This window comes from Myxine glutinosa, chromosome 1, assembly GCF_964187855.1.
Source record: "Myxine glutinosa chromosome 1, kmMyxGlut1.1, whole genome shotgun sequence".
In the NCBI taxonomy this organism is placed as follows: domain Eukaryota; kingdom Metazoa; phylum Chordata; class Myxini; order Myxiniformes; family Myxinidae; genus Myxine; species Myxine glutinosa.
The window spans coordinates 91972565-91984048 of NC_136261.1; the positions used below are offsets into that span (position 1 = coordinate 91972565).

Here is an 11484-nt window from a genome sequence, read left to right on the forward strand (position 1 = left end):
ATTTTGTACTGGATTCTCTGGGAGATGGGGAGCCAGTGAAGCTTGTAAAGGACGGGGGTGATGTGGTCACGGGTCTGGGAATGGTTGAGTGGACGGGCATCGGAGTTCTGAATGCATTGGAATTTATTGGTGATTGTTGAGGGTGAACCATAGAGGAGGCTATTGCAGTAGTCCAGACGGGAGGTGATGAAGGCGTGGATGAGGGTTTCTGCAGCCATGGAGGAGAGGGATGAGCGGAGACGGGCGATGTTTTTCAGGTGAAAGAAGGCTGTCTTTGTGATCTGTTTAGTGTATTTGTCGAAGGAGAGGGTTTGGTCAAAGATGACGCCAAGATTCCGGATGAGAGGGGAGGTGGATACTGGGATACCGTCGATGTTGAGGGCAAAGTTATGGGTGGATTTTGTCGCTTAATAAATTAATCGCTAATAATTAAATAACTCCTCAATTAATTGATTGTTCAAAAAACAAAAAATACCATTTTGACAAAGGACTTGTTCACTACTGTGCCGAAATTTCAGCTTCCTAGCTCAAAGGATGGCTGAGATATCGTCCGGAAAAAAACAAACAAGAAAACAAGAAAGCAAGAAAACAAACAAACAACCAGAGTGAAAACTGAGTACTCCCTTTCAGCGTGCGTCACTGCCGATCCCCCTTCGGTGCCCGGCAATGACGATTTGCAATGCCTGGAGATGGCATAGGAAAGGTGCGGTGTACAAAAACAAACAAACAACCAGAGTGAAAACAGTACTCCCTTTCAGCATGAGTCACTGCCGAGCCCCCTTCGGTGCCCGGCAATGACGATTTGCAATGCCTGGAGATGGCATCGGAAAGGTGCGGTGCACACCAAGTAAAGATACATTCAAAGTACACCGCCCCCATGCCAAATAATTAAATATTTCCCAAATTGCCCACTCAACACCTCGTCCTGCTGAGCGCCGATTTGCATTCAATTCACAGATCGCCAGATCTCATCTTGTTAGCGCCCAAAATGTCGCCGAATTCATCATCCTCGGGTAGCTTGGTTGCATCATCATCCTCGGGTAGTTTGGTTGCGTAATCATCCTTGGGTAGCTTGGTTGCATCATCATCTGGTAGTTTGATTGCATCATCACCGCCCAGGTAGTTTGGTTGCATCATCATCCTCGGGTAGTTTGGTTGCGTATTCATCCTTGGGTAGCTTGGTTGCATCATCATCTGGTAGTTTGATTGCATCATCACCGCTCAGGTAGTTTGGTTGTATCATCATCCTCGGGTAGTTTGGTTGCGTAATCATCCTTGGGTAGCTTGGTTGCATCATCATCTGGTAGTTTGATTGCATCATCACCGCTCAGGTAGTTTGGTTGCATCATCATCCTCGGGTAGTTTGGTTGCGTAATCATCCTTGGGTAGCTTGGTTGCATCATCATCTGGTAGTTTGATTGCATCATCACCGCTCAGGTAGTTTGGTTGCATCATCATCCTCGGGTAGTTTGGTTGCGTAATCATCCTTGGGTAGCTTGGTTGCATCATCCTCTGGTAGTTTGATTGCATCATCACCGCTCAGGTAGTTTGGTTGCATCATCATCCTCGGGTAGTTTGGTTGCGTATTAATCCTCAGGTAGTTTGGTTGCGTATTCATCCTCGGGTAGTTTGGTTGCATCATCATCCTCGGGTAGTTTGATTGCATCATCACTGCTGGGTTAGTTTGGTTGCATCATCATCCTCGGGTAGTTTGGTTGCATCATCACCGCTCGGGTAGTTTTGGTTGCATCATCATCCTCGGGACAGTGGTTCTGATTTTTAAAAAACCACAAAGTTCCGCCAAACTCACGGGTTATTACATTTACGAATGAACCTTCTTTTGTCATTGTACAATTTATTATAATGTGCATTTGATAAACAATATCGATGTCTTAACAATAGCAATTATAGAATACTTGCAACGGTACCCTCCCTATGGGCGGAGCTTCATTTAGGAAGCCCAAATGAAAAGTTCAAATATCAGAAATTGAAGCCTTTTTTTATTTTAAACTATTCATATAAACATCCGTTGAATCATATCACATGCAAATCATCAAAATCTAAAGAGTACATGGCGCCCATTTTGAAAAAAGATTGATTTCTGCAAAACGGAAGCGGCCGCGACACGTCTTTCTCAGTCGCGTTGCACACGCTGCCTGGTAACTTCGGACTTCGGAGCCGCACGTTCATATAGGAAGAGTTCGTCAGGAGTCGATCTACTCTCTCCTGGTACGTAGAATAAACAGTATTTGTAGAATTTCAACAAAAGCCACATCACTGTTCATATCGGTAAATGTTATTTCATCGTGTTTGGTGAATTATAGTAAGATTAATGTGATTATTGCTGCATTTGTTTACATTCAATGAGTTTTTCATTATTCCACTTAACCTGCTTTTTTACCAACACCAACATAACCCCCTTCATTTTATAATAGTCGCGTCTAGTTAAACATCAGGGAAAAACGTTTTTTAAAATCGATTAACACGTGACAATGCTTTCTTTCCTCGAGATGGACCATTCCCTTTCCGCTGTGTTTACCACCACTCACAAGGTGACGTGTTTTGTGGGTAAAGTGAGACCCACCCTCGGGCTCATCTTTCAACAATGTGGACCACGACCGGTCTCGCGTTATCTCTCATCTCTCTTGATCTCGGGTTGCACTGATTGCGTGACGCCATTGAATTTGGGGGCCTGGGCATTGCGGACAGAGCAGTGTTCACTCGCACGTGGTTCATTCCCAACACGGAAGCAGTCCCTGCTTCTTCTTTGTCTTCGCCTTTATTTTTGCACTGTAATGTGGCGGCGGCGGCGCGTACAAATTGCTGACGTCACAAACGTCAGCAATTTCCCGTTGTAATCTTCTTACAAAGAGGAAGAGGAACGATATCCGTAAACATGCAGTCTTCAAAATATGAAGACCTTCCGGGTGATCTTGTGAACCGCGTGGTGTGACTGTTACTGTGACCAAGGTTCACGTTATCGGATCGAATCGAATCTGATCTGTAGAGGTTTGTTGGGAGATTCTCATTTTATTGTTAATACTGAGAAAGATCTGTAAAACGTTTATTTAAAGATAAAATAATTTTCTGTTCGTTGATGATGGGAATGAACATAAGTTAAACGAGTTTTTATTAAATGTATGCTGAGGTATTTGATTGTTCATATAATGAGGTGTTTTTCACTCGTTTTGTTTTATTCACTGCATTGTTTTATATGACGTCATCACGAAACTTCATACAACGATGGTTAAACCTCATTCTTCCTTTTAACTACAAACCTGGCAGAAAGTTTTTATAATTAACTTGTATATCCAATGTCACCTTCAAATGAGGAGGTGTTGTAAAGGTTGTAGATGGATAGATGAGGGATCTATGTCGCGTTGGTATCGAAAAAAATGTCGGTCCCATCTATTGCATCCAAAACTAAAGTTGGACTATTTCTCTTACAAGTCGTTTAGGTCAGAGATTCTCAACCGGTTGGCCACGACCATCGGTGGGTCGGAAGGTGCAACCACGTGGTCCGCAGATATCATACCCACCTGAGAAGGTAGGTGATTAGTTTACCTCATGAGTGTTCGCAAAATTTACCTCAAAAAAGAAGTTCTATTTATGTTATTGTATTAATTTGTGATTGGAATGATGCTGTTTAAAATGAAAATATGGAGAGATTGAGTTTAAAGGTGAATTGGGGAATGACATGAGGGTTTCCATCCGTAACATTCGCGGATTCGGTATTTGCAGTTTCGCCATTGGCTGTATTTGGTTGATCGGAGGTGTTTCCGGTATGAAGAACGTCTTGGGTATCTCGTGTTCACACGAAAAGGTAAACTGCTGTATTTTACTTTTGCTGTATTTTATTTTGACAAACATGGACCATTAACTGAAAAGAAAAACCGATGATGGTGGCGAACTTCAGGAGTTGTTAAAGAAGGTGAAACGCATCATCAGAAAATACGACCTCGAATATATTAAGTTTGGATTTGCAGTAGCAGCGGATTCAGTTGGAGTGGGAAATCAAGCTCCTGTTACCTTTCACCACCACATACCTGTGTGAGTCGGGGATTTCACTTGTGACTGGCACAAAATCAAAGACCAGGAAAATACTGAAAGCAACTTTGAATGGTACTCTGCGAGTCAGCCTCTCAACTCGGATTGAACTGAATGGTTCTCAGAAGCAAACCCAAGTATCCCACTGACTCCAGCAGCACTTTGTATTTGAGGCTTAAATGTCTTAAATAAGGAACCAAATAAAGATCTTATTATTTTTATTGTTGTTATTATTATTATTGTATTTTATTTAATCCATTGCTGCGGACAGCTACATTTGACTAAGTTTCAGAGATGACAGGATAATGCGTGTTGAACCTGAAAAGTTTAACTTCTAGGAAAGTGGAGATTCTTTGGTGCACATTTTGAGACTATGGCAGTGAGAGGAAAATAAAACATAGGGGAAATACCCCTAGCGCTTCACAGCTAAATTGCCTTCTATGTGAAGAAGTGTAGAACCACCTTTAGAACCACCTTTAGAACCACCTTTGGAGGCCTTTTTTCCCCCCGCAGAGCGGGTGTTGGCCTTTTTCTGGCACTGTGGTCCCCTTTTTGAAGCAATGTTTTGTGGCCAGATGCCCTTCCTGCCGCCAACCCTGTTAATCGCCTCTTGCGACACACAGGGAATTACCAGTGAACTGGTACTCAATTTGCCGACCTCGGAAGGATGACAGGCTGCGTCAACCCCCCTGGCGTTAATTCAGCGATCGACCGGGATTCGAACCCAGGATCCAAGGATCCCATGCTGTCACCCTAACCGCTAAGGCCTAAGTCAACACCAGGCTTTCTGTGAAGAAGTGTCAGTGAAGAAAATCTTTCTTCACCCATGATTGAGCACAAAGAGTTTCTAATCCGTCTCATTGCAGAAAAGCTTTGTTCGGAAATGGCTTCCTTTGTGAAAAATTACAAATTTCAAAAGTTGTTAGTCTGATTTGAAAAAGGATGCAGCCAATCACGTCACTCTATACAAATACCGCGATATCTGCCGTGGCTGGGGGAATAAATTCACGCACTTTGGTTCGGTTTCGCTTTGTTACTCACGTTTAAATATGGGATGTTTTTATCTTAAATGTGAACTATTGAAACAAATTAAGGGTGGGGCATTGCCCCCCCCTTACCCCTCCAGCCCTGCACCCCTCAAACTCCACCGGTGCATGGAATTAGGGTGGCCGATGCAACTTATGTCCTTATTATGGGCTCATCAGGATAATGTACTGGCAAATCATTTATTTGTGACCATGCTTCACAGCTCAAATGCGAGTGAGGCTGTCTCTTTCATATACTGTCAGTCTAAATGTGGTGATCAAGCTGGATAAGTTTACCATTTAGCTTGAGACATGATCAAATTGGATAAGATAATAACTCACAAAACATTCCAAACTGAGGAAAGAAAATAACATGTATAACTTTTCTGTGATTAACATAAGCATTGTATCTCTGGCCGGTCATCGGTGAAGTGGAGAGCTTCTTGGAATGGCTCAAGTCCCAAGGCCTGAGAGCAGAAACAGCCCAAGCAGTGATCGATAAGCTTGGAATTGAGAATCGGAAGGTTATTCGAGCTTGTACTGAGTCGGATGCTTTGCGGACCGAGCTCCTCTCTCTCTCTCCAAAGAGAAATTACAATTTGCAATGTATGCTGACTTCTGTAAATTTATGAATTCTTTTTCGAAGCCGCAAGATGTCCAGATTGCAGGTTCTTCTCTTTTGGGAAGTATTTTCGTCAACTTGGAGAATGTTATTCGGGAACTTTCCAGTTTCTGTGAAAAGATTTTCGGATCCCAAAATGTGCACCGGGAAAACGTTTCTGGTTTCTGTGGAATAGGGCTCCGTGGTTTCTGCAGTCTCCATTTTCAGGATGATGGATTAACACCCAAGTCTGGTACGTGACGTATTTTTTAAATACAACATCGCATGTCAAGAAGTCACCTTTATGTTCTTTGATTTTTTTTTTTTTTTTTTACCTCTGCAACCGAAGGTGGATGGAGGTTATGTTTTCACCCCGGTCTGTTTGTCTTTGAGCAGAATATCTCAAAACATTATGGATGGATTCTGACGAAACTTGGTGGACAGGTTGCGTGTGTGACGAGGACGTATCGGTTAGATTTTGGGGAATATCCGGCTGCGGATCCTATAATTAGCCCTTGCGCCGCACAGCAGGAGATGGGGTTTTGCAATTGTGTGTTTGTGTCGTTGGTTTTTCTCTCCATATCTTTCCCCCCACCATTCCCCCAAGGAGACTATTGGGGATAAGAAATGCCCCATTGTTATTATCTGAAGGTTTACACAAAAGAGTTGTGATCATATTAATTTGGCTCGTCGTGTACGCGATTTGCGATCTTTCTTAATTTGTTAAATTTTACATACAGGCACTAATATTTACTCAAGATATACAGAGATGTTAACAAATTGTAGATAATCATGTCCCCTATGCATATAAAACCCATATATCATGATAATCCTGTTTTACACCCTTCAGGAAACCAAAACCATGTTTCACGGCCAAAGTTGTGAAGTTTTCTTGTTCTCAAAGTTTTTTTCCGAGGGCTCTTTTGAGGATCGTCACTGAGCCCCAAACAGCTTCCAACTGCAGTTTGTTTGTTGTAATATTCCGAGATCATTTTAAAAATCTCTACATGGTTCTTTTTTTTAAACCATTTCCATTGCTCGAATAATCACTGGTACAATTTCAGTGCTCTTCGTCTTTTCACTTTTTTTTTTTTGAATCTTCCTATTTCATCATTTTCTTGAGTCCTTTGCTATTGAGGACAATTTGGCTGGGTCTTGACACCTCAATTAGCAGTGCCCTCTTTTCTGTTTTTGTACCCAAGTATGATATCCGGTCACAAGGCTTCGTTTTTTATACTCGATGGGATAATTAGGTTGTACCTGAGCCATGGATTACTTCATTATTTTCAGTGATTGCTTTTGGATAATGTTTCCATTCGTTTTCTGGAACTGGAATATTGAGACTTTTGCAGATGGTTTAATGGATTACTCCACATTCCTTGTTTTTTATTTGGGTGTTACCCAAACAGCATTTTTGTTGTCCGTCGGTTGTTTTCTCGTATATTTGTGGTCTTCCCCCAAATGGTGCAATCTCATCTCCACTATTTTGTTTGCCAACTCTTATTCCAATCTTCGCTGTTCCTCATCATCCTTATACTCCCTCTCTCCTTCACATCCCCGTTTCCTTCTGTCCTTCTGTTTGTTGTCATCCGCTGTTCTCATTTTCATCACATTCAATTGTGTTGGTGTTTTCACTCGGTCCATGATTGCAGGTCGGGTCTGTTTCCCCCATCCCCTTCACCGTTATCTCTTATTTTTTATATATATATTTTCGGATTTACAGTCATGTGAAAAGGTAAGTACACCCTATGTAAAGTTTTGACTTTTTCAACATATTTCAACATACAGCTATTTGATCTTCATTTCAACAATATTGATAGATAAAGGTGATATAACATCACAAATATCATCAAACATTTACATTTTGTAGTCCATTGTATAATTTAAATAAACATAAATGCAAATTTCGCATGTGGAAAAAGTAAGTACACCCTTGGCTCTAATAGGTGGTATTGCCCCCTTTGGCAGAAAAACCTCATGTAGGCGTTTCTTACAACTGTCTACCAGTCCCTGACATCGACTGGGAGAAATTTTTGCCCACTCCTCCTTGCAGAATTCTATCATCTGTGCGATGTTTGAGTGGTTTATTGCATGCACAGCTCGCTTCAAATCCCCCTACAACATATCGATGGGATTTGGATCCGGGCTTTGACTTGGACATTCCAGAACCCTCCATTTCTTTCTTTTCAGCCATTACTTGGTGGATTTACTGGTATGTTTCGGGTCATTGTCATGTTGGAAGGTCCATCTTCGGTTGAGCTTCAACTTTTCGACAGATGGCCTCACATTATTCTCAAGCACCCTCTGGTACAATGAAGAATTCATAGTGGATTCTGTGATGGTGAGCTGCCGAGGCCCTGATGTAGCACAGCTGCCCCAAACCTTAATATTTCCACCACCATGCATTTTAGTTGGTATCAGGTTGTTGTGGTCAAATGCTGTCTTTGGTTTTCGCCAAACATGCTTCTGGTACTGTGGCCAAATAGCTCTACCTTTGACTCATCTGTCCAGAGCATATTGTTGCAGAAGTGCTGGTGCTGGTGCTGGTCTTTGCCTAGGTGTTCATTGACAAACTTTAGTCTTGCCCTGATGTTCTTTCTGGACAGCAAAGGTTTCCTCCTGGCACACCTCCCATGTAGATCAAATTTGTGCAACCTCTTTCTAATGGTTGACTCGTGCACTTTGACATAGACAGTGGCAAGAGCTACCTGTAGGTCCCGTGATGACATTCTGGGCTTCTTCGAGACTTCTTTCAGCATCTTGCGGTCTGCTCTCGGGCTGACCTTGCTGGGGCGGCCTGGCCTGAACAAGTTGGCAGTTGTTTGGAATCTTCTCCACTTGTAGATGATCTTCCGGACAGTCGAATGATCGATTTCAAATTGTTTGGAGATATTTTTAAATCCCTTCCCAGACTCGTAGGCATCTATAACCTTCTTTCTGAAGGCCTCAGAGAGCTCTTTTGATCTAGGCATGGTGACGCCGCACACTTAAACAACAAAGAGCAAACCAAACTAAATGTCTGAGGTTTAAATAAGACAGGTTCCTCCAAGATCCTCTCTAACGATGTTCTAATCATTTGCATCTGAGCTGGTGCACCTGATTCTAATTTTAGGTATTTGAAGTTGTGATAAATGTTGGGGTGTACTTACTTTTTCCACATGTGAAATTTGCATTTATGTTTATTTAAATTATACAATGGACTACAAAATGTAAATGTTTCATGATATTTGTTACATTTATCTATCAACCTGTACTCAACCTGTCACCTTTATCTATCAACATTGTTGAAATGAAGATCAAATAGCTGTGTGTTGAAATATGTTGAAAAAGTCAAAACTTTACATGGGGTGTACTTACTGTTTCACGTGACTGTATGTACCGTTCACACAACTTTTTGAAAAAATGTAGATGGCACCGTTGTAGCAGGATTCTCTCACTCCCCTAAAATCTCACTCTGGAGTGATTCTGTCCTCGGATAAAATCACTCTTGAGTGAACTAATCCTCGGACTGGCACACTCTAGAGTGTAATTATCCTAGGACAGAATCACTCCCCCTGTCAGGATCAACACACTCCCTCCAGGATCAAACCACTCCCCTTTAGGATAAAGTCAATCCCCCAGAAAGAATGGAAAGATATATTTAGTTACTTTGAAAATATAACTCACATGATGTGAGATATTGCTGCAATGATCAACAGAGCTTTTACTATGTATTTTAGTGTGTACCGTGTGAGCATGTGCATCATATTGTCAGATCTTAATATTCAACTGTTGAATACATGTACTATATTTGAGCCCATCATTATTTCAACACAACAAAAGAAGACATGAGTTAATTTATGATCATCATAGTTTTCAAATGATTCAATATTTACATTGTAGAATGCATGGGAAGGGTATTTAGGAGCATGAATATATTGTTAACGATTTTAGAATATCCTCTTTTGGTGAATTTAATTTAATTAAAAGGTTATTTGAAAACATTGTGTCAGAGATTTATTTAATTAAGCAAGAAATATTAATTTAGCGGTGAGTAAAAAGTTTTGCTTTATAGTAGTTTTAAACATTGTTTAAACTATAGCTAGACGTACTTCAACTGAGATTGAATGTTTTTAAAATCACATGAGTCCAAAGATTTTTGTAAAGACGTCCATCAATAGTCAGTAAACTAGGACCGACCTTGCTTTTCCTTGTTTCTTGTAGTCTTGCGCTTGCAGAACAACTCTGAGTTGATGACTGTAAAATTTGCTGCTGTCTGTCGAAAGTTTGACATCTTTCCACGATCACCAATGCACATTGCAGGGTATTCATGAGTCGACAGGAACGTGCATATAGCGTCGAAAACCATAATTGAAGATCGAGTGAAATTAATATTAGCCGCTTCATACTTTTATAGAATTACTAATTACTTTTTTATAATTACTTATAATTACTTAATTACTCATACTTACTAATTCTTTTATAGAATTACTAATTACGAATTACTAATTACTAATTACTAAAATAAATATTAGCCCCCCCCCCCCCCCACCCCCTTGACAAGACCTCGACTGAGATACTAACTGTTAGAACAACACTCCAGGAAAGCGCGTACTCATGTTGTCTGAAAGAACACCAACTTCGCCAATGATCATGGTTTGTAAGATATACAGACTTGGCATTTAATATGGATTATGTTTTTTTTCTTGACTTGGGTTTACTTTCTTAACTCAGTATATCAATCTAGTGAGTTTGTTTTACACTTTGGTGATTTATTTGTTAAAAGAACCATGTCACTGATTGTCTGTCGCAGCAAGAAGTCAACAACAGAATTATATCACAGGTGGCGTGGCAAAATGTACGGACAGGTGCATTTGATGATTGGCTTCACAGTCGGGTATACAAGGGTTGTTGCGTTCTGTATTAGTGGAAAACAACTGCTGCACGTCTCCAAAGGTTATCGCCGCTTCCTCTGGAGATGGTCCGTCAACTTGCCTTTGCCTCTTGGAAGGCTAATCCAACTGAAGGAAATCTCAGTTCCTTCCACCAAGCTCGGAACAAGTGTGTGTCTACCCTCAGGATTGCCAGGAAGCACTATCTCTCCTCACTCAAGAATGAACTCTCAAACCTGTCTCCTTCCTCCAAATCCTGGTGGCGTCTGGTCAAATCCGTTTCTGGTGTTTGTTCCCCCTCCATCCCCTCCCTTACCTCAAATGGCCACACAGTTGACATCGCATGTGACAAAGCCGAATGCCTCAACTCTGTGTTTGCCTCAAAATCCTTAGTCCCAAACCCATCTCTCTCTGTTCCCACCTTTCCCAGTCGAACCAAACTGCTCCTGGACTCTGTGACCTTCTCTCCTGACAAGGTGGAGGAGTTTTCGTCAAACCTCGACTCTGATTCTGCAACTGGACCAGATGGCATCAGCCCACGGGTCCTAAAATCCTGCTCTGCCGCTCTATCTCACCCTCTCTCTGTTCTTTTCACCCTATCTTTTGCTCAAGGTCATCTGCCAGCATCCTGGAAATCAGCAAACATTACCGCTTTACACAAAAAAGGTGCAAAAACAGATCCTTGCAACTACAGACCAATCAGCCTGCTCCCAATTATCAGCAAAGTCATGGAATCCATCATTGCTTCGGATATGAAATCTTTCCTCTTCTCCAATGGCTTGATCTCTGATCATCAATTTGGTTTCAGACCAGGTCACTCTACTCTGGACATGCTGCTTCTGCTGTCTCAACAATGGATGGAGGTCCTCAATGCCAAACAGGAAATCAGAGCTGTCTCCCTTGACATATCACGTGCCTTCGATACGGTCTGGCACCCAGC

The 11484-nt window shown here is 41.6% G+C and overlaps 1 long non-coding RNA gene across 1 annotated transcript; it reads left to right on the top strand.

Moving 5' to 3' along the window:
- The first annotated feature begins 2205 nt into the window (after positions 1-2205).
- Positions 2206-3797, top strand: LOC144891370 (uncharacterized). Its single transcript, XR_013622890.1, has 3 exons — positions 2206-2229; positions 3459-3547; positions 3742-3797. It is a non-coding gene; the product is annotated as an uncharacterized LOC144891370 (long non-coding RNA).
- The last annotated feature ends 7687 nt before the right edge of the window (positions 3798-11484 follow it).